Genomic DNA, 8,500 nt, shown 5'->3' on the forward strand with positions numbered 1-8,500 from the left:
AAGTTGAAAATCACATATATAAGTCTGAAACTTCACACAGTATTCCCGAGCAAACTGAGAATTTGGATTTTGGAGGTTTCTTTAAAGACTGTTAACTGATATGTCTGTCCAGGCTAATTTTTGTACCATAGAGTGCACATCCTGTATGCAGCGTTGCCACTGCAGAATAGTAAAGTACTGCAAATTGAGTGCATGGTATTTAGACAGCAGTGAACAAACAGAACTGTAAGTACTGCTGCTGAACAACCAGAATTTCACAGTTCCTTCTGAAGATGGCAAGTGCTTTGGAGAGCAAGTTAACATTTTAAGATCTGGAATTGTTCTAAACATTTTATTATTCAGAGCCAGTATCTAGTCAGAAAATCAGCAGCACAGTAGTATTTTAAAATGCTACAGAAGTCCTTTGTGCAAGATAAATTGAAACTTGCTGAAGAGAATGGAAAGAACAATACTTGAAGAGACTAGCAATTGTTTTTGTCCAAGTATTAGTTTTGTATTTATTTCTTTTCCTTCTATTTATCATGAGATTATGGTATATACAAAATCTTTTCTGAAAAGAGATGAAACAGATCCTGCACTCTGAGTGCAAGAGTAAGATAGTCTTATAGATGTGTATCCATAAATATGCAAGAACATATAAAAATATAAATAGAAAATATTCAAGAAATTAAAAATCTTAGGCTAGATTTCCTATTGTTAATGCTATAATTTTATATTTTCTGTAGAAATCAGTAATTCATGGAATACATTTAAAATTATAACCTTCACTGATGTAAAATTTCATCTGTAGAATGAGATGATAGCAAAATTAGCAACATTTGACACAGGGTAGAAGGGGAGAATTTTTTTCTTTTAAAACGTATTTCAAAATTTTAAATATTGCTCTTTCATAAAGATCTTGAGAAGTGTAAATGGTAAAACAGAAGGAGTACAAATAGTCTTGATATTCCTAGTTTGGCAGTAGTGAGCCACTAATAGCTGTATTTCTTAAACCTGTCCCCACATCTCATTCTAACAAAGCAGGTAAGATTGTCATTGGTAAACAGAATATTCACAAAACTCAAATATAAATAAAATGTGGTCCTGAGGAGACCCAGAGCCATGTGCTATATAGTGTGAGTTTGGCCAGCCTATTTCATTTGACCTCAGCTCCAGAAAATGCTTTCTGTATTATTTGGCAGTACAGTCATATCTCTACATTTGGGGGAACTGGAAAAAGGAAATTTTAGAAAGAGCCAGTACCATCATTGAACTCTGGGAGTCTCTAACATTCATTTCTTGCCTTGCCTCCAGCAAGTYCTGAGAATATCAGAATATTATCTCCCCTCCAGAGCAGAAGTATGACTGCAGATTATGAAGGTGTACCTAAGCTAGCATTAAACCAGCCAGCTCAAAGCACTAACACCTGCCTGCAGTTCAGTGCAAGTGTAAAACTATCCCAAGGCTCTGCATAGACTCTCAGGTAGTTAGCCCAAAGGAGCCACACACTCCTTTGGCTGAAATACTRACGTGACTGGCATTCGCAGACTAAGAAAACTTTGCAAGCTATGTTTACAAGCTGCAGTAGCATCTGTGACAAATACAACCTGCAATTCGCTCCCAGAACCATTGGAGCTTACCAAGCATCATCCAAGCACTACATTTGACCTAAATCTTGATAGATTTGGCAGAGTGACATTACACAAGGAGAAAGACATATTACTGCATACTATGGTAGAGACTGTATAAGCTCCCACTCTCACAAGACTACCACTTTGTAGAATATGGCAGTAATACACGAAAGACCATAAACTGAGGTCATGCTTGTTGTACTCTCTCTTTCCTCAAAAAAAGTGAGTTCTGAATAGAAGCCTTTGTTTGTGTCTACATCAGGATGGTCCAACAGAAGAAGACCTGTAGGTCATCTGCTRTCTTCTAGCAGATGAATACCTGATCTACACTAAACATCTCTGAAACACATACATTCCTGGCCAGCTTTGTTTGGTCCCACATCTTCTGATTCCTTTTTGAAGGGAATCCAGYTCCCAAGCTCCAAGACCACTCTACAGTGTGAACAGGCACAGTAAATAAGGACTGGGAAATCTACTTTGAAAGTGTACTCCTGACCTACATTTATACAGATATACACATTCTATCTACACACTAATTATAATTTCTCTATCTTCACAGTATTCATGGTAGTTTAGAGATCCCTTCTTTCCCAAGCATCCTCAAAAACAAGTAGTCTTCCATCTTTAAGCAGTCACACTGGATATGGAATTAAGTTGATCACTTCTGAAGGAAGCCCTATTTGAGTGATTATTTGAGCTCTACCTGAATGCTAATCTTAACTGAATTTTTATGTTTTTTTGCAAATTTCTTTTGAATTTGACAATTATATATCTGCTAAGGGCAGTAGCCAGTATTATTTCATACTGAGATAGCTACTCAGAGTAGGAAAATACATGCCAAGCCAATGTACCTTTCCAAATGATTCATATAATAGGCAATTGTCAAACGTATTTATCACAGAAGATGCTTAAGAGATGCCCACATAGCCACTACTTTTCAGTGACTTCATACTCAAAATATATGACTAGGAATATAATAAGAACACAAAATTCTGAACTGCCTAAACATTTTTTCCAGAAGTTTTAAAACCATATTTCCAAAAAAAAAGTGTTTTTTTCCTCACGCACACCTGTGCATGTATGCATACATACATATACAATAAAAAACAAAGCTTAAGGATCATGTCACTCTAACATATGGCTGTTTCTTCCAATTTATTACAAAAGCTACCTCAGATCAGTGCTCCTTTAATAAGCCTCTTGTTATTATATCTTGGAAATATTTATACCCGCTTTTCTCCCCCCTTCCCCCACAGAGGCATCTTCTGACTAAAAAGGCTTTGATATTAGATATTTTTTCAAAATCCTTACCATCTATGCAGCTTGTCAAGTGTAGTTTGGGAAAAAACCCTTTTGAATAGTGTCCTTTTTCTTTCAATGAAAAAATAATTTTCTAAAAATCAATCTTTTCCATCTAAAGAAAACACTTGCCTATTTTTTTTACAAGTATTACCTTGATGCTTCAATTTCATGGAGATATTGGATATATTATACATAGGAGAGATTGTTTCATATTGCTCCAGAAACCTCCTATTAAAATTAAATGCTAGCCATTTTATACTTCCACATGATAGAATGGTCACACAGCTGTGGAAGTGATGCTTACTTCCAGAATTACACAGCAGGACGGGGTAAGGAGAGGAGTTTTATGTTGATGCTACCATATAAGTAGCTGATTGCAATTGGAAACCTAGATTCTGGATGCACAGGAAAGTGTCTGCTATATCAAAACACTGAACAACAAGTTTCTAGCTGTTCAATATCAGCACGGTACATGTGCAGAGAATTAGAATGGGAAATAAAATACTAAGTAAAAGATAGAATCTTTTTTGACAAGTCCTGGAGATTCAATGCATTTTTTTCCAAAATATTTGACATCAGCATCCAAGTCATGGATGACACTGCTTCTGGCTGTCATGCCGTAAATCTACAGAAAATACATACCATTTTAAGGCCAACCTCTTGCCTTCTAATATAAAGTGTGCACTAACCAATACTGTGAACAAACAACCAACTATTCTACAATACTCTACTCCAAGGAAGGAGCCTTGAGTTACATTAACCAACCCTCAGCGTGGCAAAAGGTTGTTCCTGGTTTGGCCTCAACAAGGAGTCAGTCAGACACACAACACCACACAGGCATTTACAGTATCTTCCATCTGGTAACAGAGCTACAGAGAACAAAAACGTCCTGTTAAACATCCTTTTATTTCTGTTCTAAACACCCTTTTATTTCTGTTCTATTTTGTTCTCCTAATTTCTGTCTATGGCTTGTCCAGTAATACCTGTCAATGAAACATGCGGGAGCACTAGATTTGGTTTGTATCCAAACTAATATATTTACCTTTTTCGAACGACTATCAGAACTACTGGGATTCAAGAAAACTTCAAACCATAAATAGACCATTTTGGTCTGATTGCTCATTTTTTCAGTCATTTCCATTTGTGTAAGATGGCTGCAAAATCCTAGTAAATTTGAACAGTACTTTTCTTATCACCACTCTGCACAGTGCAGAGGATTCAGCTGTGGATATTCAAAAAGCTTTCAGATTTGAAAGTTTTGATGTGTCAGAAAGTTGGAATTTGGGTTTTTTTTTTGGTTCCCCCCCCCCGTCTATGCATTTCATACTATGGCAATAGCACCTTGATACGCTGTCCAAGAAGGGTGATTCAATGTTCTTCTTCGTTCTTCCCAGCTGCCAAGGCTTCTGCAATGCAGAAGGTCATGGATTAATTAGGAGAAACAGGCTCTACTACAGTCAAAGACAGATGGCGGAGAGTTTTTAAATGTCTGCATTACCTTATTCTCCACCCTGTTTCTTAAGTCGTTTTAAGTGAAGCAGTATTTTCCTAGCACTTTTATATTCTGAATATGTAGTTAGCATAATTACTGTACCTGAGCATCTTCTCTTCCTACTTAYGTATTATTAGTATTGTCCATGTCCAAAAGGTAGTATTAGTAAAACTCCCACAAAAAAAAAACAGTTCCATCAAAAGGGCAGATCTCATTTGTTGGAACATTTTTGGAGACAATATGAATCTACTTCATTAAAATAGTTGGTAACATTCCTTGTACTGCAAAATTCAAATATAATTTTTAAAGAAGTTTTTCTCTGTATATTAATTATTTTTGTCCTGTCTCCCACTAACTCTTTGGTGCAGCTATATTTTTTCTTTATTCTACATCATATATTYTTCATGCCATGAACGGAGTTCAGAAAGCTTATTATATATATTTTTTTAAATATTACATTTTGCTTAAGAGAAAAAGAGACCTTTGAAAACTACAGTCATATTCAGATAGGACTTTATATGAAAATTTTCAAAAGATTTTGGATTACTTTGATTACATCTCTAGGGTAATGTATATTATTGCAATATTTAGAATAATTCCTTTTAAACCAAATCAAAAATACTTTCAACATTTTTGATCAGAAGGTCATGCATCCTTAGCTCCTAATGTATTTGTATTATTGTCCAATACCTGCAAGAAATTGAGATAATATATATTTAAAAAAAAATTGTTGCCCTTGTTTATCCTAATTCCTTAAGCAGGCATATACAAATAATAAAATAAAATCACGGTTAAATTCAGGGTCAGAAAAAATTCATCACTTAAAGACATGCTGGACAGATTACTAATATCAGGTTTCAGCAAAGTATTTTAAGGATAATAAGACAAGCAAACACCATGTTCAGTACACAGACAATCTGGTGGAGTTCTATGGCCTACTTAACTGAGAAGAGATTAAACGCGGTAATAATCCCTTCTGGCCTTACATCTACGAAAAAGGAAGGTATTTTCTAAAAAGTAGAGGAAAAATATAAAATTTCAGACTTGACAGATGTTCTCTAAAGACTAAATTTGGGTCAACTTTCTCCCCTTCTGCTTCTTTTGCCACTTCTGCAGTTCTAGCACTGCTGATCCTAAATAATTAAGCCAGCTGCTCCTCAATCTCTGATTTACTTGCTTTTCCAAATACCCCACATAGAACAAAACAATCAGTGCTTTAGTAAGAAATATTTGGATTTCTTTAAATTAATGCACTACTCTCATAAAACACTGGCTATATATGTAGCAGACCTAAAAGAGTCTCCACTATGACAAAATTCTGATCATAGTTGAAAACAGTGACTACTGACATCTACTACAGCTAACAAAAACTCAGTCTGAATCTTCATTTAAGAGAAAAAAATATTATTCTGCTGAGAACTATTGAGCTTCAAAAAGACTTCAAACATAAATCTCTAATTTTGAATACTTAACTGAAACTTAAATTAGACATTTAGTTCCCTTAGATTTTCCCAGAAGTCAATGGAGAGAGATGGGTTTTATTTAATAGAGAGATCAGTGAGTTTTGCATGACAGCATTTCCACCTTAAGAAGCTCAGTTAAGTATTCAGTTAGGTGGGATGAATCTTGACCTTTCAGATCTTTAGTAAAAAAATGAAGATTAATGGACAGTTTTGCATTATATCTTGGAGACCWTCTCATTTCTAAGGAAGTTTCCTATACAGAAATTCATTCAGCCCTCTAATTACAGGACAAACAATCCATATCTCAAGGAAAGGGGATACATCCTGAAAAACTGATTGAAATCTGAATATTTTTCTATTATTAGTGCCATTATACATACTGATAGGATTAGTCACCTAAACTTTCATACTCTCACCATTCGATTTTTATTAAGTTTTTTTTCTAACACGATTTCTTTTTTCCTTTCAATCTTTAGAAGCTGGGCCTGCTAATTCCTTTCTTATTGCTTAGAAAGATGTGAGGAGGCTCACAATGCAGAGCAAGAAAAGAGTAAGCTTATCTGAAAACTTCTGCTTGAAAAAAAAAAAAAAAAACAAAAACAGTTACGTTCCAATTAAATTTAACATTCTGAGGATCATCAGAGGACAGACCAACCTAACGCATGAAAGTGTTACTGCTAGTGAATCCTCTGCAAACAAACATGCGATAAGTCACATCACTAGTTACCTCTCTTTATCCCTTTTTTTCAGGAGTAATTAAATTATTTTATTTAGACACAAGGATGGTTTTACTGTCTCCCTCAAAGATCTAATCTAATTTTAATTTGTTAGATTAATATTCCACTGCTTGAGTATTTCAGTACAGTACAAAGCATTTTATTTCCTATACATTTACAGAATAATTCTAATGATTAGTCACAACTTAGCTCCATAAGTGCCCTGCTCTCTGCTTCCTTTGCCTAGAGTATTGAATTAYTCTTCAGCATGCACATTCATGGTAGGTTTTTTTCTAGAATTCAAAGAATATTCTTTAAGTGATTAGGTTTCCTCTGATGAAAGGTCATGGCTGAAAAGTTCTCATTATATGAAAGAAAGTAGTAGAATGTGAAATGATCATACAGATGACATATTCCATATCATATACTGAAATCCAATTATATCAAAAAGAGTAGGATGTCTGGTAAACACCCATTAAAAATTATTTTCCAAACTAGCAGTAAAATGGTCAAGAGAGCAGACTATTAATCCTTTCTTTGCCATAGGGCTTTTTCCTCAAGCAAAACACTCAGTTGAGACATAACTGCAGCTACTTTAGCAGGCTAAGAGCTAGTTTTCTTGGTTCCTTCAGAGGTCACCAGAGAGAGACATATACATTGGCTTTGATGTGGGACACCATCCCAGATTCCTCCCTACAATCTGTGAATTTTAGGCAGTATATGGTGCTATGACTCATGACCTAAGCAGGGGTTCATCACCTTTTCAAAAGGGAAATAAATAGCCAACAAACACAGTCACTGTGTTTAAATGCTGCTCATTTTGATATACTTAAGCCCCTTGTTCCCTAAATAGAAGTTACCAGCTTGTAAAGCACCAGAAAGTATAGTCCTTGATCCTTTGAAGACTAGTAGATACATTCTAAGGTACAACTGTTGCTCCTCAAATTACCAGATAACAATAAAAAACAAGCAAGCAAACTAAAAGCAAACTTTTACAGATTTACATATAATGATAAGATTAATTTCCATCACTAAGAGATAATCAGAAGTCAGCTTCAGAAAGCATAGGAGTTAAAGAGGTATCTGATTCTAGACTTTATTGAAAAGACTGGAAYGAAACTGTATCTCAAATTGAGATTAAAAGATAGTTTTAGTTACTTCTACGGTATAACCTAGTACTTCTTTTTGCTGTCACCTGAAGCAGGTGAGTCTTCTAAAATGCCAGAATTATAATGAAGCTACCTTAGGCTCTAACTGAAATATGATTCTTTAGACCTTGAAATCATAGAATCATAGAATGGTAAGGTTGGAAGGGACCTTTGGAGATCATCTGTCCAACCCTCAGCATAGCTCATACGGGGAYTGAACCCACGACTTTGGCAGCACCACACTCTAACCAATAGAACTAAACCTGCCCCATCATAGAATCATAGAATTGGTAAGGTTGGAAGGGACCTCTGGAGGTCATCTTGTCCAACCCTCAAATGAGTGGCCCATATGGGGATCGAACCCATGACCTTGGCATTATGAGCACCACGCTCTAACGAACTGAGTTAAATCTCTCCCCAAAATCACAGAATGSTAAGGTTGGAAGGGACCTCTGGAGATCATCTAGTCCAACCCTCAGCATAGCCCATATGGGGATTGAACCCATGACCTTGGCATTATGAGCACCACGCTCTAACCAACTGAGCTAAACCTGCCCCCTTATTTCTACTAACATCTACRATGTTAATTATAGTTTATTCAGAACACATCATTTTAAAGCTATCATTTTACTTTATGAAATATACCTAAAATATGTCTCATTATGCAAAAGCAGGAATTTCCTAATAAACCTCAGGTCCAGCCAAAACTTCTAACTTGCCTGATGCTTAAAAAGCTGCTTAAGAGTGAAATACTTGCCCAGTTTTCTTA

General features: G+C 35.5%; 1 non-coding gene across 1 annotated transcript; it reads right to left on the reverse strand.

The window, feature by feature from the left end:
• Positions 1–8,212: 8,212 nt before the first annotated feature.
• On the reverse strand, positions 8,213–8,283 carry TRNAM-CAU (transfer RNA methionine (anticodon CAU)). Its single transcript has one exon. It is a non-coding gene; the product is annotated as a tRNA-Met (tRNA).
• Positions 8,284–8,500: the final 217 nt, after the last annotated feature.

Source organism: Rhea americana, unplaced genomic scaffold, assembly GCF_003343005.1.
Source record: "Rhea americana isolate MKP2758 unplaced genomic scaffold, rheAme1 scaffold_1, whole genome shotgun sequence".
NCBI classification, from domain to species: Eukaryota; Metazoa; Chordata; class Aves; order Rheiformes; family Rheidae; genus Rhea; species Rhea americana.